This window comes from Camarhynchus parvulus, chromosome 3 (assembly GCF_901933205.1).
Source record: "Camarhynchus parvulus chromosome 3, STF_HiC, whole genome shotgun sequence".
In the NCBI taxonomy this organism is placed as follows: domain Eukaryota; kingdom Metazoa; phylum Chordata; class Aves; order Passeriformes; family Thraupidae; genus Camarhynchus; species Camarhynchus parvulus.
The window spans coordinates 10,007,884-10,033,457 of NC_044573.1; positions in this window are offsets into that span (position 1 = coordinate 10,007,884).

The following is a 25,574-nucleotide window of genomic DNA, read 5'->3' on the forward strand; positions in this document are numbered from 1 at the left end:
ACAGAAGGTTGCAAAGGAACGATAATGAAAAACTCATGACTCTCCAGAGCCTTGACACAGCTGGACGTGATTGGTCATTAAGTTAAAACAATTCGCATGAAACCAATCAAACAATGACCAGCTGGTAAACAATCTCCAGACCACATTCCAAAGCAGCAAGCACAGGAGAAGCAATCAGATAATTATTATTTACATTTTTCTCTGAGGCTTCTCAGGTTCCCAGGAGAAGAAATTCTGGCAAAGGGATTTTTCAGAAAATATGACAGTGACAGTGGTCTGTTGATATTCTCTTGGTTTAACTCTCCATTCTTGTATTTTCTCAGAAACACTTCATGCTGATGCTGGCAAAGTGTTTCTGTGGAGGAAGGATTTTATGAGCACTTGGGCATTATCTGTGCTGATCCTTACAAATGGCTCAAAACCCTGGACACAAGCTATACTCAGAGAGGACATGATTTCCCTCAACTCAAATTTTCTAGTAATGAGTCATATCTGAAGTCAAAAGCTGAGAATTGTCTGCTCTGAAAAGTCCAAACTTTGATCTTTTTTAGCTCTTATTCCCGCGGAGTGCTTCTATTTTGATTACTTATGGTGATAACCTAGTTTCACACAAAGGACTCTTAACCTCAGTTACCTAGAGATGCACCAAACCAGCTTTTGGCATTTGAGGAAGGTTAAAAAATATCTCACACTGGTAAATGTTTTAAATTAGTAGTTCTAAGGGTGTGCATATGAAAATACTGAGAATATTTTCACAGTGCCTTGATCAATGAGCTCTGCCATGATGGTTGTGGCAATGGGTCCTTTAGCACAACAAACTTGTGTGCTTGGATATGTTGATAATCTGGATGGTTATAAAAATTTTCTAGGAGATAACCTTCCACTCTGTAGAAGGGAATTTACTAACTGTAAGGGAATTTACTGACTGTAATCCAGAGAATTTTATCTATTTATAATAGATCTGTGGTGTTTTGCTGTCCATGGTTTTCCATCATATGACTGAGCTGGAATCTTTGCTCTAGACAGAGAGAAGAGAAGAGAAGCAATTATGAGGTATTTATTCCTTGATTACAGAACCCCACACTGATCCTGGAAGTTGAGGTGAAGCACTGCCCAAGCAAGAACCTGTTCTTACAGGCAGACAGAGCGTGGCCTGAAGGATGAAGGATGTGCTTGCACTGATAGAGACACAGGAGGTATTTCATTGTCACAGACATGTTTTATGAAAAATCCTTTGCTAGGATTTGTTCTCTTGAGAAGCTGAGAAGCCTCAGAGGACAAGAAAAACAACAATTATCTGCTGCTGTGGAATGCAACAGGTGCATCCTTGATTGGTTTCATGTTGTTGTTTTTAATTAATGGCCAATCACAGGTCCAGCTGTGTTGGGAGTCTGGTCAGTCACAGGATTTTATTATCATTCCATTCCTTTCTCTTCTAGCCTTCTGATGAAATCCTTTCTTCTATTCTTTTAGTATAGTTTTAATATATAATTTTATTTTAATATAATATATATAATAAAATAATAAATCAGCCTTCTGAAACATGAAGCCAAGATTCTCATCTCTTCCCTCATCCTGGGACCCTCAAACACCACCACACTTCATGGCATCTGAGCTGGACACTGTCAGCTGAGGCAAAACTCCCATTTCATTCCTGCATTCATAGGGGGTCATTTTTGGGAGAGGGGACAGTGATGTGTGTATCAAATGTTCTTCTTCTCCCTGTCAGAACAAGCTGTGTAATTACAGATGGGCCATGCTGGAGTTGCCACACACTTCCAGCAAATGACACTGGATATTAGTGATTCTGCCTCATCTGCAGGAAGCAGCTCAAAGTTGCAATTCTGCAGAATCACTGCGTATTCCATATTCTTACAGTCCTAAATTGGAGTCTTTCTGACTTGGAAATTAGATCCCCAGTGTTGCAAATGGTGCCAGAGTGATTATTTGTCCCACAGCAAAACAGGAATAAACTTGTGGCAATGTGGTTTCTTTCTCATGTTGTCTGTATTTATAGATATGTAGATTTATAGCAGCTATTTTAGTATGAGATATGGGCTAGAAGTGCTTTGAGGCCTTTAAAAAAAGGCTGATATGTGACAGAAAGGGAAGGGTGAGGGATATGGAAAGAGATATTTCCAAAGACAACGATGCAGTTGTGGGAGACAGAAGCTAGATAAGAGAAAACTCTTAAAATTATGAAAAATCAGAAATTCTTTCCAAAGGGGTCATGGGAGAGGAATATTAATGTGGGTTCTCTGGGGCAAAAGGTGATCTGTGATGGGCCTCAGGAAAGATGCCCCAGTGCAGGATGCACAGTCCAGGACCACAGGGAAGGAAAGGGAAGATAGAGGAACAGGTAGTGAGAGAATGAAGGGTAGAAAATTGATTGCTGGTGCCAGACACTATTGCAGCAGAATTACCATTGGGCTGGAGCTGTGTAAGTGTCAGCAGGAACCTTTAACCACAGTGCTGGGTGCAGCAGGATGAGCAAATGCAACTACTTTAAACTGCAGTCCTAATATCTTTGTTCAGTAAAGTTTGCCTTCTGGACGGTTTAAAAAAAAAAGGAAAAAAAAGACCTTTTATTTTCCACTCCACCTTTAAACTCTAAAGAATAGCACCTCTTATACTGCACTATAAACTGTGGAAGTACCATCTCCTCCCCTTTTCCTGAGTCTTTTTCATGTCAGAGCCCTCTCCTGTGAACGGACTCTTCTATAAAGAAAGGAGAGCTCCGAGTCACCAGCTGGTTTTGCTTCTGTCATTGGCCAGAGTGGGCTCCTTCTCCTAAAATGCCCTCTGGATCTTTCAGCCACCTGCCTTCTGGTGGGTCATGTCATGTCAGGAAGAAAGGCAGCATGTGACACAGCAAGAGCAGGGCTAAAATAAGCAGCAAGGTCTGACTTCCCCTTCAGTCCCTGAATTCTGTTCGCATCTCCCAAAGGTGCTGCTCTCCCATCACCACTGTAGCTTTCCACTGCCACCAGTGGAAAGAGTACGGCGTGAAATCAGTGCAGTTGTTGCTCACTTCTCCCACAGCATGGGGAACCTGCATTTTTCTGCTCTCCTGTGATGTCAGCTCCTCTGCATGTGCAGGATTTGGCTTTTATTCTGTGCTCTTTGCTGTGGTTGGTGCTTGAAACAAAGGAATTTCTCAGAGCTGGTTAAGACAAGGCCTAAGTCCATGTTCAGCATCTCTGGGAATGTCAAAACCCCTAAGTATGCTTTTCTGGTTCTTAGAGAGTGTAATTTTTCAAGATGCATTCAAGGAGTTGGAGGACACTCCTGTCTTTAATAGAGCAGCACTTTTGAGATGTGAAGTTCAGGACATTTCTTATGCAATACAATAATCCTGCCTTAAAGCAGCAGCTGGATGCAGGACATTCAGTTGTACACACAGCTGCAGATATGCTACTGATATTTGAGTAGATGGGTTTATTCATACACTCCTTAGAAAGAAAAATTGTGTGGGATGATTATTTGGGAGAGTTGGGAGAGGATAAAGGAAAAAATGTTGGGATGAGAAAATGGAAAGGAGTTAAATCAGCTGATGCTTCCCCTTCCTGTTTGTGTCCTCTACCGCTGCCTGGACTGATCACACTCTGCTCACAACTGCTTCCACCTGGAAGTGAAAAGAGCAGAACCACTTTTTTTGTGGCACTTGCAAACCACTTGTCAGACTTAGAGGCCCTTAGGTTTTTATAATTTCTATAAATACAGTACTGTATTTTTATATTTCATAGTTTTTGTAATTTTTTGTAAAATTTATAATTTTATTTTTCCTTATTTTTTTCCCTTCAGTATTACATGGTTTCCTTTCCTTTTCACTTTAACCTGTTGAGGGAATGATCTAGTTCATCCTCTAGCAAATCCTCAATGATGAAAACTGTTATGCTCTTTAGACCTTTTCCCCTACCTTTCCGTCATGATACATCAATCTCTCTTTGCAATTCTTTTTGTTTTGTTCTTTTTGTTTCCCCACAGCTTTACATCCCTGGAATTGCATTCTCACTCAGGCCTCTTTCAGTTAATATAAAGATTAGGTTTGGCCTGACATTTGTTTCAAATAATTTACCTAAGGAGCAGAAATAATACCTGTAGCTAATTTTGCTAATTTCACTGATATTACCAAGGGCTGCATATAAATCACTGTGTACATTTCATTTTCTTGACCACTAATTTTGCTGTTCTCTCTGGAAATGCTGACTGGGGCTGGAGAAATCATTATCCCATACTTTCATGAGACACACTCTGTTATTTTTACTTGTAACAGGGTCTATGATAAATTGAGTTCATTAACTTCAAGCCAGTCCCCAGCTCTTGATTTCTAATCAGTTTTTATTTTGCTCAGAGATCACTGGCTGCTAAAGCATAACATCAGTCTTCAATCAGAAATGAAATTAATCTCTTTTTAGAGCTGAGAGGCAAAGGGCCTTTTCTGAAGCCTGTCTGAAGGAGGTTTAGTTTTTATGCTCATGCTTTTCATCACCTGCCTTCCATCAGAGGCTGCTGTCTCCAGAGTCCTGCCAGCAGAGCAGTTTGTGCCAGAGCTCCTTGCCCCACCACAGACAGGGCCCTCTGAGTTATTCCAGGCAGTCTGAAGGGCTGATACCTTGGCATTTCCTGAAGTCAGAGGAGGAAAAGCTCCCAAGATTCACCTCAGCAATGGGAAGAGTGGCAAAAGCCTCCAAGCCCTCTGTGGGGCTGCGTGGTGACCGTGCAGTCACTGGAGGCAGCTGCTCTCTGTGTCTGTCCTTGGCAGGTGATGGGCAGCAGAAGGGTTGAGCAGAAATGGCCCAGCCTAAGCCCAGATTGGTGCTGTGACATCCTTGCCATCCATCCTGGGGTCAGTCTAAAAAGCCAAAGAGGCAAAGATGTGTCTGTGGCACTGAACACTGATGTGGGTTGGTGCAGGTGGTGGTGAAGACTCCACAGCCTTGGGAAACTCTGCAATATTGAGGTGAAAATTACTCATTAGCTGGAAGGTTCAGTGTGGCTCCTCCTGCTGTTTTGAGGGCAGTGCTGCTGTACACCAGTGCTGATCCAGTGCTTTTCTCTCCAGGGTAGGCAGATCCATCCCAAAGAGCCTGGAGCCACATCTGGGGAATCTGTCTTGGCCAACTGCATCCAAGTGCAGTGTGTCACTACAGGCTGACTTTGGCTGAAATCTGCAACAATTAAATAACATCATCCTCTTTGCTGATAACACCTGCAAGGATCATAGTTTGAAGGGAAAAGTTTTCTCAGCACTTTCTTTATCAAGAAAGATGGTCCTGGCTGCGGGAAGCCCTCTGACAGCTACACTGTAAGGATAAATAAGATTTAATGCTTCATTCAGTATGATTTAAGATGACTTTGTAAGATGCAGGATTGTAAGAGACAAAATGAGAGATGTGGGACTCCAGGGGCTCTCCAAAATGCAGTTTATTGCATCCAAGAGGTTACAGCAGTCCAGGGTGGTGGGTGACAGAGCTGTGCCTACAGCTGTCAGCTCCAGCTGCAGGCAGGCCTGGAGACCCTGAGTTTAGGTTACAATGCATTATAGACTTTCCTTTGCTGAGCATCTTAATACAGAAGAACCAATCTATACCTTAACTTTTATCTATAGCCTATCATAACCACTAGAATTACCACATTCATGTTACTATTCCCCAATCACTAAAAGTTAGTACATTACAGTTTAAGCTAGAAGCTGTTTTTCAGTTTTCTTGCAGTGGAAAATTCTGAGACCTTTCTTCTACTTGCAACATTTGCTGACTTGTTTGCCTGTGCCATCTTTCTGCTTGGTAAAAACATTTTCTTGTTTGAGGTGGGTTTATCTTTTGCTCTAAGTCATAAAATCCCTTCTGACTAGCATACCTTTTTCTTCTTTGGTTATCCAGTAATACTGGCTCAGCAATTCTTTTCTTCTATATCAAAACTTGCTTCCATCTCTATTTCTTCATCAGACTCTACATTCAAAAATCTTTCTGCTAAGCATACACATCTGTGAGACTTGTCAAACTTTCATCTTTCCCAACACAGGATGAGTTTGCCTGCTCCTGAGGTAGGGAGGAGATAACCAGCTGCTGGTCATGCAAGTGGAGAGGACACGCTCAGGAGTGAGCAGCTGTTTCTGATTTATTGACTAACAAGACACCCTTGATGCCAAGCACATGAGGCTGAGCTGAATTTCTTGTAGCTGAGGTTGGCCTGGCAGGTTTTCCCAGCCTCATTTCCCTCTGGGTGCTCCTGCCCTTCTGGCACAGGAGAGCTGGGATGCTGCTGGGCTCTGTCTCTGCCTGTTTGCTGATCTGCTGAAAGGTGATTTGAGAGACAGGGGCTGGCAGCTCTGTGACTCCAGCCAAATCCAATTCATTCAGGATTTGTGCTGCTTTCCTTGCTGTTGTAATTTAGCAGGGCTCTGTCGATTTAGTGGTAAATTTAGCTTTTTAGCCTCTAAAAAGCACCACTCCAGTAAGGTGCAAATGAAGCTGGCAGTCTGACAGCTTGGTCTGTAGCCCAATCACTAGTCCTTGGAAACAAAATAACCACTGTAAATTTCAGTTCTAATAGTGGCTGAGGCAAAATATCTGTATGCTATGCCTCTTAATATTACTATGTGTATCAATAAATAAATGGAAATGGACATTTTCAGTATCTTGGATTAATTTTCTTTTTTTTTTTTTCCTGAATTGAGCTCTATGATTTTTGCCTTAGGTCTTGGAGAAGGCTTTGCTGACCTTGGAGGATGTGAAGGGCCAACAAAATGTGGTTGTGTGAGATGTGTTCTGTCTTCCTGGGGAGCAGAAAATGCATCTGAAGGAGGTAAGCCTGAGGAATGGTCTTGGCTTAAGGCAATTTGAAGATGTGGACACTCTAAAATGAGTTTCCTGCCCTTAGTTATAACCAATCCCTTTTTACCATTATTATGGCATGATTATCCCAGAGGAAAAAGGTCTGGATTCCTTTTCCTGTGCAACTCCTCAGAGAAAGGGCACAGCCAGAAGTTCTCATCAAGAAAAACATCAGCTGCTTCACAAAAAATTAGATGCCTTCTATGGACATACACTTAAACCTTGCTCTTATTTTCTTCTCTCTCGTGTGTGGGAATCAGAAAAGTCTTATTTATTAATGTTTCAGACATGACATAGTCGTGACCAGGTGAAATCAGGAGAGACTGTTAGGCTTTCATAATTTATAGAACAGAATTATTTAGGCCATTTGCTAGGAAAAAGGTTTGGATTTTTCACTGCCCTGGCAAGTTAAAAGGTCTTTGTATCCTAGAGAGCTGTATGATCCTGAGGAGATGGATGAGTTTTACTAATCCTGTGGTGAAGGGCAGGGGACATTTCCTTAGTAAAGACTAAAAAAATTTTTTTTGTTAAATTTCAGTCAGATATTATCAGGGGAACTTAGAAGAATATTGTTAAATTAACTACACACTAGGTTCTTTGTGTTAAACACTTTAAAAAATTCAATATTTTATTCCTACTTTTTAGTGTTTTATGGATTAGCGGTGTAAAAAATATTGTGGCTATAACAAGGCCTGGTAATTATCTGCAAAAACTGGTGGGGAATAGGAAAGCTCAAAATCTGAGTGAGGTTCAAAATTATTTGGGAGAACTTGGGTCACAGTCATTGCCATCACTGGTGCTCAACTTCCAGCCTTCCTACTGGCAACTGGGAATCTTTCAACCTTGATTTACCCTGGAAAATGTGATTCATTTAGAGCTCAGCTTTCAGCTGGGTCTTACAGCCTAATCAAAAGAGATGAGGGGATAAAGACACAGCATGGGGATGCCAAAATGGGGCATTTGTTCAACAGCAAACCAGTTTCTCTTTGAAAATATAGTGCTCAAACTTCACAGTGCCTAAATCCCAGCCTCACACTCACTGGGTGTGAGGCGGAAGTTCTGATCATTTCAGAAAAAAACTTCCAAAAGCTTTTTAAAGGTCTACACTGTCAAGCCACACCAATAAACAGAAACAACTGTGTCTTGTGACTGCTGAAGCCAGGAACAACTTGTTCCAGGTCCTGGGGAAATTCCTTGTGCCTTGCAGGATGAGGTACCCGTGTGGCAGTACCACAGCACCTGTGAAAGCAGAAATACTTTCTCCCAGGAATTGCTGGTGGCTTCCCCCAGCAGTGTGAAGTGGCAAAATAGGGGAAGGCTCTTCCTCCCTTGAGGATGAGAGTGGTAAATGCATGGTTTTGTGAGTTGTGTTCCAGCACAGGAACACTCAGGCAGACAGCCAGAGTACAAAGTGTCTTTCTGCTTGTGTTGTTTTGTGCGTGTTGGGCTAAATGCTTTGAGGACAAAAAGTGCTGCATTGCACTTAGAGCAGCATGGCTGAAAATTTAATTTTCTTTTGTTTGTTCGATTGATTTGGTGACTTTGATACACAGATTCTGGTTTCTGAATTATCCCTGGGAAAAAAATTCTCAGAAAAGGTCTCTTTCCTTGAAATAGGTTTGGCCCTCACAGTATGCATTATTTCTTTATCTCCTGTCAAGGAAAAGGTCACTAAATTATTCAGAGGCTGCAGGGAAATCCAATGGCATCTTCAGTGTCTTTTTGTTTTGTTTTTCTTTAAAGCACTATAAGAAGAGGGACATATCACAGTAGCTGCTTGGGACTCCATGAGGGGAATCTGCATCTTCTTTTTCTCATTGACTTGTGTCTTACATAAACCAGGGATGTCACAAATTGCCCACAGAATGTGGTGTTCCTTCTCTCCCTTCCCTGCTTGAGGAGAAGATGAGCTGCTGGACGTCTGTCATGTTAAAACATCCCACCTGGTAGTAGCCTAAGTGCTGTGAGCTATTTCAGTGTACCTGCACATGGCCATGGAAGATGTCAAATACCTCCTCTCAGGGTCTTTGCAGCTTTTTTATTCATTGTTATCAGTAGTGTGGAGAAACTTTGAAAAAAATGCTCCACACAAGTGTAAGCCAAGGTAGGAGGTGCAGCAGGAAAGAAACTCAAAATATTAAATTTGTGTTTTACATTAAGCTACACCATAGTATCTTATGGTGGGTTTATCACATAAAGTGACATTTAATCTGTGGGGAGAATCATTGAGCTGGTTTTCACAGGAAGACTTTTTGTCTGTCCTGAAATATGGATGGCTGTAAAGTGGTGGGTCCTACTCTCTGAAAATAAATGCACTCCCTAGGTGGGCCTGTGTTGTGGGTTGTTCTTGCACTGAGTGATCTGGATAATCTCTGAGGAATGTTTTCTCTGACCCTGATGTCTCCTGGGAGCTGCAGCAGATGAGGCTATGGCAGTGGCTAGGAGGAGACATTGGGAATCATTGCAGTGGATTGAACTTGTGGGCCATTTGCTCTGGCGTCCATATCCAACAGTAATGGCTTGTATCAGATGAAAATGTAAGCAAAGATAATGCCCTCCACCCTGTAATTATTAGAGTCTAATTATTGAGACATCGAGGTTTACACCATTCCTGTTTTTTGGTGTTGTGTTGTTTCATTAATTGAATTGAACAGCAGAGTAACATGTGAGGCTCTGGATATATTCTTAAAAATCCTGGGCTCCTTCTGCCTTGCAAAAGTACCCAGTCTATGTCTGAGTTATGACTGCTCCAGTGGATTTCAGTATTTCTCACAAATACTCCCTGGACAATGTAATCTTTCTGTTTATCCAATCTTGATGAAATACAAGAGGAGTGCAAGCTTCCCCCCATTGTGGCTTATCATTATGCCACAAATCGGGAAAGGCCAATTTTGAATGCAAATTTTGTCTTTTTGAAAGGATTGCCTAGATGAAATATGCTGAGTGGAGCTGCCTGCATTCTGAATGCTCAGAATGTGCTGGGTTTGGTAAAAGGCTATAATTTTCTGTTACAATAATACAGCTGTGGGGAATTATGTGCTAGCTAAATTCATATCAATTTTCCCAAGAATTAGAAGCAGTTCTACTCAGCCCCAAAGACAAAGAGGAATAAGGAGGTGATGGCATCCAGCAGGATGATCATAGGGCAGATTGTTTTGGAATGTTACCAAGAAGTCATCAAAGCTGTGAAGCTGGATGTGGCTCCTTAGTCCCAGTTCTTGATTGTCAGGACAAGACAGCAGAAGGAAGAGCTGGAGGATGGCAGAAAATAATTTGAAGATAAGAAAAAAAAAAAAAGCTTTATTTTTACTTTTACATGCCTGAGGGTGAAAATGGAAAAAAAAAAGGTTAAAAATACAAATTTCAGGAAAATATCTGCTGAAATGAAATTCTTTGTAATCCAGCTCTGAGGAACCCATTGAAGTTAGTGGGACTACACACTTTAAGAAAATGCTTAAATACTTTAATGCTTTGCTGTGATATGGACATAAATTACACAACTGGAAAATTCCAAAGAATTAATGAAAGCAAAAAAAAGGAAAAAAGTGGGATGAGGCTGTGATGAGCAGCAGAGGAGGCAGGGCTGAAACCTGCCATTCCTTTTAAAAGAGGAAAGCAATGAAGTGGCTGAGGCTGCTTTGTTGGAACTAGAGGAAAAAAATAATCTTACACCGCATCCTGTACGTTAATTAGCAGCAATAAAAATAATTGTTGCCTCCAGCTTGAAACTGTGGCTAATTGCACTTAAGTGTTCATTGCAAGCTAACATAATTAGACCTTCAGTGTGTTTCATAAATACATGGCTTAAATTATGCAGGGAGGGAGGAAGTGTCCTTTGCAGCTCTTTCCTGTCTTCCTTTCCCTCTGCTTCCACAGCTGTTTCTCAGCTTTCCTTCTTAGATGATCCTCCTGTGTGTGCTGGAACTGATTGGGGAGGCAATTTCTTACTGAGACAGACTTTTATGCTGGTTTTGCCCTTGGTGACAGACAGGTTTGGTAAGATTCAGCTTGGCACAGGATTTCAGGAACTTCAGCCCCACTGAAGCTGTGCTTTCATGTCTCTGATCCTTAGTACAGATCCCAAATGCCTAGTTTAAATAATAAGCTTTTGTAAAATGAGGGAAGAAGGCATTAAAAAAAAAAAAAAAATAAACAAGCCAACAAGCCCAGAGATTTTCTGCCTTTCTAAAAATGCAATTTCGTTATAAAACAACTGGTAATTATTTAGGTGATATATGTTCCTGTGTCTGCAACAGATTTGGGTTGATTTTTTCCCCCCACTGACATATAGAGGATAGAAACACATTATGCATTTCATTATTTTTGGCTAGAAGTTGCAGCGATGCTCTCTATTGCTATTTGAGGATAAAATATCATCCACCCATTCTCCATCCTTTCTCTCATGTCCTAATTTAGATGCTTGCAGCTCCTGAAAATAGTTCCATTTTGCCTGGTCCCTATTTTTGTCTCTCTTCCACCTTTATTTTCATCGAGTCATGAGAGTAAAAATGCAGCCCTGAGGCTGGGAATCAGCCCCTAGCAGGGAGCTGCTCTGATGGCTGGCTGGCAGCTGGAGGGTGTGCAGGCTCTGTCACACTGCTGCCAGCTCACAGGAGGTGTGGGGTGGCACCTGCAGCTTCCCCTGGTCCCTGCCTGTCATTAGCTCTGCAGGAGCTGGAGGTGACAGATTTGGGAATGGCTGTGGCTAAAGGAGTGCCTGCCTGGGGAGAAAGGATGGAGAAAGGAGAGCTAATTGATGGAGGTGGAGAAAGGAGAGCTAATTGAGCATGAAAACAGCCATGGAAGTAGACAAATGGTTGGGAGAGAGGAGGGAATGGTTGGAGAGGAAAAGGCTGTTCAGCAAAATAAGCAAACAAAGGGAATGCCCCAGGCTGTGATTCCACTAGACTGAGCAAAACAAAAGCCAGCCTGGTTAGGAGGTGGTAGGAGGCAGTGGGGATCCCACTTATCTGTGTGACACCCTAATGACTGACTTTGTCACAACAGAGATTTCCCACCTCGAGCCTCAGCAGTTCCCTTCTGGGAGCTGCCATAATATTGTGCTGATTGATTTTCTAATGGTTTTATTGCTCTGCCTCACCTCCTGTCCTGACACCCTGTGTGGTGCGGCTGTGCGCTCTTGAACTCCTGTGGCACATTGAGCTGAAGTGATTTTTGCCACATTTAGCCCTTGTGGCTGTCCTCTGGGATGAGAGGGACAGGTCAGTGCTGTCTCAGAAGGTCTTGCCTTTGTGCAAAGCCTTTCAACCCGGAATAGGAGTGATTGTGTTACAGAGTAATGATAAAGTAAGGACTGAAACTGAGATCTGGTTTTTGTGCTCCTTATTTGGGAAACTCTGTTTCAGTTTCTCTTAGCCAATTTCGTGGCTAAACTTAAAAGATTAAAGAGAGAACATCCTTCACAGACTTTTTAAACAGCATATCCATAAATGAAAAGACTGAAAACCATTCAAGTAAAAAGGAACCTCAGGAGTTCTTTACTCCAAACTCCAGCTAAAAGCAAGGTCAGCTGGTCAGAGAAGTCAGGCTACTCAGAGAATTATTGATTTGGACCTTAAAAATGCCTCCTATTGGAGGCTGCATTTCCATGGACAACCTCTGTCCCTGCTTGACTGCCCAAAACAACAAAGTTTTTCCTTGTGTCCAGGTGCATCCCTTCCTGTTTCCATTTCTGCCTGTGGGTTGCTCCTCATCTCCCTCACAGTGCCGTGAAGGGCTTGGCTCTGTGCTTTTTGTGACATTGTCAGAGATGGTTCTTCCCCCAAATCCAACCCTTCAAGCCCAGGAACCTCGGACTGTGCTCACAGGGTGATGCTGCAGGCACCGACCACACGGTGACCCCACACCGAGCTGGTTCCAGCAGTGCCTTGTGCCACTTTTCAACCTGTGTGGAGTCCTCTGCATCCAATATAAAGTACAGGCTTGGGGCACAGTGTAAAGTTGAGATGCATGACATGGATTGCTCTCCCCTTGTGCCCAAATTCACCCATTTTCACCAGGAAGGCCGTCAGGCTGTTCATGAATGGTGTTTTCTTGGCAAACACAATGGTGTTAAATTGAACAAGTGAAGAAACCAAAGCATTGCTGTGTTCTCTGGGCAGGAAAGGGGGGTGGTCAGAGCACCAAGCCTGCCAGAGTCCAAAGAATGCTTGGACAGCTCTCTCAGGCACTTGATGGGATTCTTGGGGCTGGTCTTGTGCAGGACCATGATCGTTGTGGGTTTCTTCTAACTCGCAATATTCCACGATTCTGTGATCGCTGCATCTCCAGTGCCACTTTTGAATGTGTTAAATTCCAAGTGCCACGACTCCCCGTGGATTTCAAGATGAGCAGTGGTTAGTTTTTTTTGGGAGGCTGACCTCTAGTGTCTCAGTAAGACAAGCTCAAGAGAAGAGGAATAGCAGAGGAATGGAGTGAAGCCCAAAATATGTCTGCACTGACTGGCATTTTATGAGCCTACAAGATGCTTTATTTAATAAGAAAAGAGCAAGTGTTGCTATGGTATCTTGAGGTGTATTTTCGCTGCTATGGCCACATAAGGATTCCGCGATATTTTTTAATCTTTGTTTTAATTACTGAGTTCAATTTTTGAAATTGCAGGGACGTCCTTCATTTTTTGATTATGCAGTGTTCTGTGAGATTGAAATATTAATTGAAACAAGAGCTGTCTTGCTCTTTCTTGAGGAGAAATCAAATAATCTCTGAAGGCCCAGCTATACGCAAGATTTGATTAAAAGTCTCATGGAGGTCACCCACACAGCCAGTGCTGAAACACAGTTATTTTTCATACATGAAAAGCGTGAGCTCAGCCATGAGATCAGATATCTCATAACAGACAGAGAGATCTCTTATGGATGGTGGGTTTCTCTGTCTGCCCATGTAAAAATCCAAAACACTGGCAGGTTTTTATTGCTTCAGGTCAGACTCCACAGTGCACCATGGTTCAGCTCTGGGGACTCTTGGCTACTTTTGAATTCCTGCTGATTTGGCATCATTCTCCATCTACTCTCAGCTGATGTCTGGGGTAGTGTAAAAGGTGTTTGATTTTTTTGCTGATGCAAAGGTGTTTGTTTATAGAGCAGAATGAGAAGTACTCCGGTTCTTCCTATGGTATTCCAGGGAAAGCTGTTTGTCCCCTCATCTGGACATGTTCCTGTACGTTATGGAGTTATTTCTATTTTTATGAAAATACATGATTCCAGCTGTGGGTAGAGAGTATAAATTTTTGAAACAAGAATGAGATCTTCTCCAGAACTTATTTAAAAAGCAGCAAAAATCACTGGCTCACATAATGTCCCCAGGCAAACAAATACCTTATGTTACTCTAAACCAGTAGCTGCTGCTGTTGGGAAGATCTTGCAGAAGGCGTCTTTTCTATGCAGTGCATTATTCCCATCCCACACCAGCTCAAACAACCTGAATTTTTCATCTTCTGGCAATGGTGCTGGACATTTATTTATTTTACAGGAAAGCTGCTGAGAAAATCAATCTTGCCTGAAGGGCTGTATACTGAGACCATGCCTCGAAATATCTGCTTTATTTTTACTGCACAGAACTTTAGTGGCTGGTGTTTTCAGAGATGTTACTTTGACTTGTTTATGTTGTTTTCCTTAGGCATAAAAGTGAGAGTTAGTTTAAGAAACAAATGAGCATGCATTTTTTTCACAGAGAAAATAAAATGTAAGACCAGACAATTGAGGAGTTCTAGAAATGTAGAGGTAAAGCTGTTTATGTCCTTGGAGCATCTCATTCCATGGCAATGGCCTGAGATTTTGTAGCATGATTGAAAAATACGTGTGTTACTGTCATATTAAGGGTTTTGAAGTGTGCTCCTTGCTCAGGCACAAGATCTCTGTTATTTTGGCATGTCTGGTTTTTCTGGAAATCATTACATTTGGAATGATTTTCCTTTCCTTTCCTTTCCTTTCCTTTCCTTTCCTTTCCTTTCCTTTCCTTTCCTTTCCTTTCCTTTCCTTTCCTTTCCTTTCCTTTCCTTTCCTTTCCTTTCCTTTTCCTTTCCTTTTCCTTTCCTTTCCTTTTCCTTTCCTTTCCTTTCCTTTCCTTTCCTTTCCTTTCCCTCCCCTTTCCTTTCCCTCCCCTTTCCTTTTCCCTTTCCTTTCCCTTTCCTTTCCTCCCCTTTCCTTTCCCTCCCCTTTCCTTTCCCTCCCCTTTCCTTTCCCTCCCCCTTTCCTTTTCCCTTTCCTTTCCTTTCCTTCCCTTTCCTTTCCTTTCCTTCCCCTTTCCTTTCCTTTCCTTCCCTTTCCTTTCCTTTCCTTTCCTTCCCTTTCCCCCCCTTTCCCCTTTCCTTTTTATTTTTTTTTTTTTTTTTTTTTTTTTTTTTTTTTGTGCTGTAGTACATAGCTCTGTAAAAGAAGACATTTCACCATTCTAAATTCACTCCATGTCTGTGCTGTTAAAACTGACTATGGCAACCCTCAAATTCTGGTTTGTAAACCTGGGCCTACATTCTTTCTTTTAAGCAGGGTTTAACTGTTTTGGCTTCATGGTGTTGTGGTTATGTAGAAATCAGATTTAAAGTTCAACCTAGTGTTTTTATCTGGGAGGCTGAATAAATTGGATCAGCCTCATCATCCACGTTTCACTTGTGCAAATAAAACTTTGTCACTGTTAATTATTTAAACTGAACCAAAAAGTTTGGGGCCTATATCAGAAATTATATAGGCTCACAAAAGCAGAAAGTTTTTTTTTCCTTTACTTCACGAAATTCTACTAAGTTTTTGAGAAGCAAAAATTGTGCTGCATTAGGAAAAATCCCATAAGCATTGTAGAAAATGTTACGTAAAGACAAAACTGAAAAGTTTAGTGTTTTCATTTTTTTAAAATGAATTATTTAAATTTTTTTTGTTCTACCATACCCTGGATCAGACCCAGAGCAGCCTCTCTTTGCACAGGGGTGGTGCCTTGTGAGGCTGCATTTTTTTTTTGGAAACAGATCTAAACCCTACCTATTTCTTTTGGTTTTAGCTTGTAGGTGATACCTTTCCTTTACTTGCTGTCTCTGAATTCTGTCTGGACAAAAAAAATTGGTTATGGCAGTGTGCTCATGCTCTTTCTTTCTCTGTCAAGATATTGGTTTCTTCAGCTGAATTTTTATGTTCCAGGCTGTGTGTGAACAGTTGTTGAATGCCTGGTAAGACTTCCATTTGCCAAGCAAATCTACTTCTGGTACTTAAAATTCAACTTCACATGAAATCTTTGCTGGTGGAAGATCTATGCTCAATGGAGCCAGTGATAGTTTGCAAAGAATACTTTAAACTCTAGGCTGTAGCCAGAGTTATAACTGAAGAGGAATTAAAGCACAGGTTGCACCATCATGCTATTTCAGGAGAGAGAAATTAGTCATAAAATATTTGTTTTTTAAAAAAATACAGATCACACTGACAAGACTGGATGGCTCTTTCTGCCAGCCTGCTTAACAGTGAAAATTATGTAGGCTATGGCTTGAATATGGAGTGGAATATATTAATATTAATCTTGTTGACTTGCTGAGATATTCTGGTACCTTGCAGTGCTAAGTCTTTGCTAAGTTTAAGTCCATAACAGTGGTTTGATGTAATTTCCCTAACCTGGTTGTCCTGATAAAAGATATCAGGACATATATCTGTGTTATACAGCTTAAAATTTGAGAGTGTTTGCCAATATTTTTCCTCTCTTGGTAATAAAAAACCCTCACATCTTGAGGTGAGATTGCACAAAGTGTTTCACAAAGAGCAAAAGGGTTGAATCCACTCCCAACCAGGTGATAGCTCTGTTTATAAGGTAAAAAGTATTTTTGGTGCTCCTTTGCCCTGATGAGATTGCTGGTGCTGCTCTTCATTGAATTGTGAGCCACATGTCCCATTGGCATGGCTCTGGCTCTGTCAGATTAAACATGATGCAGGTTGGAACTGCAGTGTTTCTCTGGCTCCTCTGCTGCTCCTCAGGGGGAGCTGGCTGAGATTTTTCCTGTGTCCTTTTCCACCTTCTTTCCCTTTCCCTTTCCCTTTCCCTTTCCCTTTCCCTTTCCCTTTCCCTTTCCCTTTCCCTTTCCCTTTCCCTTTCCCTTTCCCTTTCCCTTTCCCTTTCCCTTTCCCTCTCTCTCTTTCCCTCTCTCTCTTTCTCTCTCCTCTTTTTCTCTCTCTCTTTCTCTCCCCTTTCTCTCCCCTTTCTCTCCCCTTTCTCTCCCCTTTCTCTCCCCTTTCTCTCCCTTTCTCTCCCCTTTCTCTCTTCCCCTTTCTCTCCCCTTTCTCTCCCCTTTCTCTCCCCCTTTTTCTCCCCTTTCTCTCCCCTTTCTCTCCCCTTTCTCTCCCCTTTCTCTCCCCTTTCTCTCCCCTTTCTCTCCCCTTTCTCTCCCCTTTCTCTCCCCTTTCTCCCCTTTTCTCCCCCTTTCTCTCCCCTTTCTCTCCCCTTTCTCTCCTTTCTCTCCCCTTTCTCTCCCCTTTCTCTCCCCTTTCTCTCCCCTTTCTCTCCCCTTTCTCTCCCCTTTCTCTCCCCTTTCTCTCCCCTTTCTCTCCCCTTTCTCTCCTCTTTCTTTCTTTCTTTTCCACCTTTTCTACTTTCCTTCAGGCACAAACCTTCCGTTCTTGAATTTGCCCTTCTTGAGTCCCTAGCCCTCATTTTAGAAAAAAAAATACTTTAGGCAGGAAGTTTTCTTGCCATGCTCTCATGGGATTTGAGTTCTTGAAATATGAATGTGCTAAAATTCAGAATTTGTAGGTGCACAAATGGTTATTTTAATTGCTGTGCAATTGCATGGGGAGTAAACACATCAGGGCCTGCAATTAGAGACTCAGTAAGCAGTTGAAAATGTTTTTCTAATTTTTCAGGTGCATTCCCAAAGGCACAGGTATGCCTGTTACAGCACATTCTTATGACTCTGAAGTGTACAGGGGAATCTGACTTTGGCATGCATGGGTAGGCTGAATATTTTAGTTCTGGAGACAACAGCAAACATGCATATTTTATGTTGAGTACAAATCAGCCATGCAGGATATCAAATGAGTGCCTGAGGGAGGGTGCAGAGTGCTGAAATTAGAGTCTGAATGAAATGTATTTAGTATTAAACCAGTCAAATCCTGAGCTGGCTTCTCCACTGGTGTCAATCAGTCCAGCTCCATTAACTCCAGAGGAGCTGTGCCTCTGTGTCTTCTGGGGAAGAGGTCTGCTCTGAATATTGTCAGTAAACACAGCACAGTTCTGTTGAGAGAGGAAAAATGCTTTTCTATGATATTTGGGCTGTAAATTCACTCCCAATTTCTAAATGAGCTTTGTGCCTGGTCTTTAATCAGCCCTGCTGGGGCACTGCCCGTTGTCATGGAGAGCTGCTCAAGGTCTGGTGGAAGTGGAAGGATCTGAATGGGGGCCAAGCAGGATTTGGTTGGATGCTGAGCCTCTATCCTGCCAGCTGGCATGGGAAGTGCACGTCCTTACCATGGGGGAGACCTGCACTTGCTCTTAGAACATCCTATGAGCTTTCCTATCCTTTAATGGCCACAAATTGTAACTTTGGACTCAGGCTGGCTTTTTCAAAATTAGCCAGATGACTTAGAAGCTTACAAGACATGTTCCTTGTTGGCAGGACTCAGGGTCCTAAATATGCAAGATTTTAAATTATTGTTTCTCAAAGCCTTGAGTAATGAAGACACTTTGCAAAATTTATTCCTCTGATCTGAAAGAGATAGGTATTTGCAAAATATCATAGTTTCCTAAGCTGAACTGAATAAAAGGAAGTCAACTGTCTGCCAGTTTTAATTACCATGCAGAAGAAAGAGGAGTAAAGATGTAGGAACACATTTGTCCTGTTTGAGTTTGATGATCTCTCAAAATAGAGACTGCCAAGAGTCCTGGGAGGAGGCAGAATGTGTCCTCACAGCAATATAAAACAACTTCTCTTTCGTTAGAATAGCAGGGATTTTGGATGTTTGTGCTCTAGTGACTTAGGTCAGCATTGGGAAAGAATTGAATTGTTAGATTTGACAACTAATTTTTTCAGGTTTTATTTTTGGCATGGTTTCTTGAAATCAAGGCAGAAATCTTTGCTCTCCAGCACACAAACTTTCACCTGGCAGTGGTTGTCACTCGTGTCATGCACTGCCTGTTCCCTCACCCTCAGTAACAGCAAACAGCAGCAACTCCTTAACTGTTTTCCTCACATTCTTGGAGCTGTAAATACTCCATTTAATCAGAGGCAGGCAATGAACACATTGTAGCTGCAGTGTCTCTTTTCCCATCTGAGGTTATAGTTATTCTGGAAGTGCCAACCAAAAAAAAACAACCCGTGAATACAGCAGCAGCATCTTCCACAGAGGTGCATGACATGCATATGCTCTTGCAATTAATGACATTAATTATAGAGATAAGATAATCCTGATGGTGCCAGTGAAATCAGCTGAGGATTTTTGCTCTTTATAGTCTGACCTGCAGGCTTTGCTCTCTGCCAGAGCACCTGCAAGGCCCATTGGCAGATGGGGAAGAAGTGTGTAGTATTTAAAATAGAATAATATCTATTGCCAAGCAGGGAAATGATGTGGTATTTGAAGTATTAGAATCATAATGAATTGAAATTAACCTTTTTAGCTTCATATTTGCAGATAATTAATATTGCACACATAACCAGTTGCCCGTTCTCAAAGAAGGTGTGTGAACCTCCTGAGAAAGTCTAATTTGGGTTCTTGCACCTTACTTGCTACAATAGGATAGTAGAAATATCTGACCTGCTGTGAAAATTTTTATTGTAAGAGTTATTCCTTCCACTTGGCTAAAAGTTTCATTAATGCCCAGGAGTTCACTTATCTGATCCCTTTCATGCTCTTTAACTTGTTCATGGAGAACTCTTTATATTTTGCATATACACAGGGTCTTTGTAATGACATAGGCTTAAAACATAATTTATCTTAAATAAATAGAATTCCTAGATGTAATTTATGCAATTGCATTATTGCAGGCACTTTCTATGAATACTCATAATCCACATTTCTATGAATACTCAGCACTCAGGAGATCCCAGACCTTGCCTGTGTCTTTCCAGCTCTTTCCACCCTCCTGGAGATTTTTAATCAGAGACTTGGATGTCCTATTGAAGGGAGGAAACATTTTGATAAAATAATTCCCAAATCAATAAACCCTACAGATTTATTGCTCTGATCCACATGCAATGTTATGGTAATATTTGCTAAGTAGGAAGTATAACTCTGTACAGAATCAAAATTCAGCTCATTTCAGAAAGTAAAATGGAGTTAAATGCAGGATTCACTTAATCTTGACATTTACTGGATTTTACTTCCAATAAGGAATTTTAAGTATTTAATAAATATTTTTTGGGGTTTCTTTGCTTACTAGTATTGCCCTTAGGCACTTATATAGTTATCATCTTTAGTCTTTTACAGCTACAGGTTCTACAAACAAACCTGGAAATCCCTATATTGAGAACTTTTTTCCCCTCTTGTCTCTGTTGATTCTAAAACTGTGAAGATGTGGTATATAGAATATTCTGTTAGATATAACTCAGTCCAATAGTAATTGGCTCACAAATGCAGGATAATTTCTGAGAGCAATGCTTCAGAAATTATTCTTAAAAAAAGAGAAAATATGAACAAAAGGATAGTAGAGAACCTTCTTATTTTGGAGGCATCACAATAATGACTAAGAAATGATACCAGCAGGCTGGGAAGTCTGTCCCAGTAGAACTTTCTGCCTTTCTCAGTTTGGAAGTTTGTGTATTAAACTTGGGATTTTTCAAGTATTTCCTGAGCTTGAGTATTTTTAGAATGGACTTTCAGAACAAACAGGCCCCACATCTGCAAGAGCTGGGGCAGTTTATATGTCTTTCTTGAGGGGTTGGAGCTGCTGCACTTTGATGAGTGTGAGATCTCATCAACTTAATCAATTAGGAAGTTCTGGGCAATACAGATGCACCAGTTCATACATTTTCTGAAAACAAACTGCCTGTCTAATTGAATGTTACATATAGAAAGTCTTTTTGTCACATGCATTTTATTTATCAGCTCTTCTAGGCTGAATGTTGCTGTGGGGCTTTCAGGTTTATGCCAAGAAAAACTTTAATTCAAATATTGGAGCTAGTGCCTTATGCCTTTATAACTGCTTCTTTCATTCTCTGCTCCACCTCAGCTCTCTTCCAATGCTAGAACCAGAAAAGTCTATGATAAATTCCCTAAACATTATATTTTATTTTAATCTCATACACAAAAAAATTTAAAAACCTGTGGATTTCATAATTGTCTTTGTTTTTCAAGTATATGCTCATCAGCGGGTGGCAAAACTGATTTTTTTTGCTATCATGAGACTAATTGTTTTAATCCATATGGTGTCTTGACTGTCTTTTTCTCAATGACAGAACCAAAGACAATAATAATAGTAATATCTAATAAAGAGTGTTTTAAGTTTAAGCCTTTATTCAGCATCCTCTACTTATTAGAAGCAAGTTTTGATTTTCTTAAACATTTATGAGAATATTTAACCTTAAGTAGCTGCTGAGAAAGTAGGAAAAGTAAAACAGGGCCTTATATATGCAATAGACATCATTTCAGCACCAAAATCCCAGTGCCCAGAAAGATGTATGGATCCTGGGTGAGGTGTGTGGGATGGGAGGGATCTTACAGTGCCACGAGGAAAAAGAATAAGCTGGAAAAGATATACTGCAAAATCTGTAGTACAAAAACCTTGGTGGTGTAAAAGCAATATGGTGAAGGCACCATTTAGAGGAAAATAAAACCAGCATTGGTGTTCCATTTGAGAATATAACCCAGTCAGGAAATAGGAATGCTCCACAGCCATTTTGTTCTCCACACTAATTTTCCTATTTTTGGTGTTGTTGGAGCTGTCTACATAGGATGCTTCCAATTTTCACTTTAATGTGGATATTTTTATTTTGAATTACTGGCTCTTACTTTTCCTCTCCTTGCTTGGGTGCATTTGCAGGGGAAAGATCTCTCTTGGTGTGAGGCTGCTCTTGCTTCCCAGCTGGGAGTCAGGAGCTGCATTCATTTTCCTGAGCCATACACCACTGGTACGTTTTGCTCCTTGGAGGGATATCACAGGCTGTGGAGAAATGGAAAGGCAACCACAGACACAAAGAAAGAAAAAGCAGCTGTAAATGCAGTGTTGTTGAATGGCAGAGTATTCTGGGAGCAGGGTGTTTTGATGTTTTACTAATGTAAGGCTGATAAAGACTCAGAAGTTGATCATTTCAAGATCTTCACATTCAAAGAGCCTTAGACAAGTTTATTTTCATTTGCTCTGGTGTATGTCCATGCCTGTACACAGAGCAGGAATAAAACCAGAGTAACTCTTGTTTCAGTGTGCCATTTAATATGGTTCCTGGATGTCAGGGGAATTGAGAGTAAAATCTTTTTCTGGCTCCCAGAACCAAGGCAGCACCGTTCTGTGGCATCAGCAAAACCCCAGTTTCAATGACCCCTCAAGGCCATTGTTCAGGCCTAAAGGGAAAACCAGAAAATACCCTTTTCTCTTGTAAGTAATAATAATTACTAATAGTAATAATAGTAACAATTAGTGCTCTTGGTCTTTTCAGTTGGTTCCAGTTTGAGGGATGAAGGCTCTCTTGCACTTCCTTGGCTCTTGGTGCTCCAACTTTGCCACTCTTGTAAAAAATAAGCATACATTCCCTCTCTCTTGGAAATCCTGGCTAAGTAATGCCTGTGGTTTTTTTTTGTATCCAGCTTTCCAGACATCTCAATCAGTGTAATATCATACTTTAGAAGTTGCTTTTTTTTTTTAATTGATTGGAATCATTATATCTCCATGGGATTTCTGGTAGTGATATTATACTGGAGAGATGCAGTCCATGTTATGGCTGCTGGGTTGTTTTTTTTTTGGTGATTTTTAGCTGGTGGTGGTTATAACCCTTGTTTAGTTTTTCACTAAAACCATGCCTGTGTTTTTTTGCATCCTATGGAGTGGGTGCAGTGCAAAGCTGAAAATTGTTTCTCTTCAGAGGTCTGGATCCATAAACCCTCTGAATCCAGCACAAAACTTCAGTTGGCTTTGTACTTTTCAGTATTGTATTTGCAGGGCACCCCTGACGAAGGAAGGAATGATGAATCTGACTCCATCTTATCAGAAGCTAATTTATTACTTTATGATATTATATTATATTAAAGAATACTATATTATACAAAAGAATATAGAAAGGATACTTACAGAATGCTAAAAAGATAATGAAAACTCGTGACTCTTTCCAGAGCCCTGACACAGCTTGGCCCCAGTTGGCCAATGAGTGAAAACAACTCACAGCAGAATCCAATGAAACAATCACCTGTGGCAAAACAATCTCCAAACACATTCCAAAGCAGCAAAACACAGGAGAAGCAAATGAGATAAAAATTGTTTTCCTTTTATCTGAGGCTTCTCTCTCTGCTTTTCAGCTTCCCAGGGGAAAAACCCTGGGTGAAGGAATTTTTTCAAAGAATGTGAATGCCACAGTTCAGAGGTAATTTTCTCTCTCTCTCCCTCTCTTATTATTATTTTTTTTTTACTGTTACTCTCTGGGATTTTGCACTATGGTATAATTCCATGGCCATGTTGAGCTTCTGACAGCTCTAGAGAGAGTGAGGTGCTCTGAGTAGACCATTTAGGCTTGCTGGGTATGAGCAAAGTGCCTCCAGGATCCCCAGTATTCTCTCAAGATAAAAGGCATGAGGAAGTTTTTTTTTTGGCTGGGAATTTAATTAAATAATAGAAGAAGAAATGATATTATGCAATAGCATGGCTTTTGAGTAATTGGTAGTCAAATTAATGGGAAAAATTGAGATGTGAATATTTGCCATGGGTGGAGAGATAGCATGGAGCAGGGCAGCAAAGAGGGAGTGATTTCCTGAAAATAGTTGGAAAATGCAGTCTTTTTTACACAAATTTAAAAAAGAAAGATAAAAATAAAAGCATGGAGGTGAGAAATTGGAGGAAAGACAGACCAGTCCTGTCCCTGAATTGGTGTCCTTGTTTGGGCGGGGGGTCTGTGAAACTGCTGAGCTGTCAGAAGTCTGTCCTGCACTGGTAACTTTTCTATTCCCTCTGAACTGATAGTATGTAAAATATGAGACATATAATGCAAAACAAAACCCCAAGCAAACTCCAAAACCCCCAGAAAGCTTTTGACAAATCCCAATCAAAATATAAATAAAATCCCATCCAGCATTTTCAAGCCCATTCTCCTGATCAAGCAACAACAATGCAAATGCAAGAGCTAAATATGTTGAATATTCAGTATATTGAATGAATATGAATAGCAGCAATGTTAGCTGATGAAAATTATGTAATGTCCTTCTCTAGTCACCCAGAGGGGTGGTAACAACTTGGTTGTCAGAGTTGGTGAGCACCCAGAGCACTTGTTCCATGCCGCTATGCCCATAAGGGCACAGAAATAACACTACAAATCAAGGTGGTATATTCTGATCCTGTAATGGAACATATTTTGAGTAATATATTTTTTTTTAGGAGAGAGGCTCCCACTGTTTTTCTACTCTGTAAAACTTGGGTGCTGGTTCAATGTCCCTTCTGGCAGCTTGCATGCGAGCCATAAACACAGTCAAGGATGGACCTGCTGCAGATCACTGATTAAAGGCTGACTTTTCATGTTAAATGTATGATCAGATTAAAGGCCTTAGTTCAGAAAACAGAGTGGGTTTTTTTTCCCTAATTAAGCAAGTAATTTTAATATAAAATTGTAGGGGGATAGAATATAAGAAAATAAAGAGAGTGTAGAAAGTAATCTGACCCCTAAGGAGTTGCAGCTGGGCCAATTATCAAAGATTAGGAACAGGCCTGACTTTACCAGGCCACAGCTGTAACCAATGAGAAGAAGAGTGCTATAAAAGAGTGGGGTGGGTGGGTGAGAAGGGCTTTGGGGTCAGTTGGCTGCTTTGTGAAGAAGAAAGAGTCAGTGCTCTGAGGTGATGCCCACGAGAAACACCAGGAAGGTCTGGAACTTTTGTGATAAGGATACAGCAGTGTGGAACCCCTGCAATAAGATGACAACAGAAAATTGGTACAGTGGCCTTATAAATAATTTAAGATTGTCAGAATTTGGAGTTATTTTGGAGTATACAGAGTTTAACTTCCTTTAAAGAGCAAAGTTTTATTGTGGTGTAGATTCAGTAAGCCTAAAACTGTATTCTGAGTTAACAACCCAGAGACTGCATTTCTGTCCTGCAAAGGCTCATAAACTCTTCAGCAAATTTAGTAGGGGCTCTATACTACAGCTTTTTAACAACAAAATATTTTAAATAAACTCCATGAAAACATTTGTAGGGCTTCTCCTGCTAATCTTTATGGCTGCCGTCACACTGCAGCTGTTAAAATAAGGGCAATTTATTGGTATATATATATATATATGTATATGCACATGGGAGTCAGAGGTTGGAAAGGGACCTGAGGAAGTTTCTAATCCAACCTCCACCTGAAAGAAAGGTCAGCTGTAATGCTGGAATAAGTTGCTTAGGGTTTTATGCAGTGGAGTCTTGAATCATCCAAGAGTAGAAAGTGCACAACAGCTCTGGGCAGCCTCTGCCACTTCTGGATTTTTTTTCCCAGAATGGAAAAGCTTAAGTGCAGTTTCAGTTTTGTTAAGTTAGGTACAGGCTTTTATGTAATTCAATGGGTACTGAACTCTGGGCTGTTTACATTACACACCCTGCCTTTGTCAAGTTCTTTATCAGGCGCTGGGACTGCACACAGTCC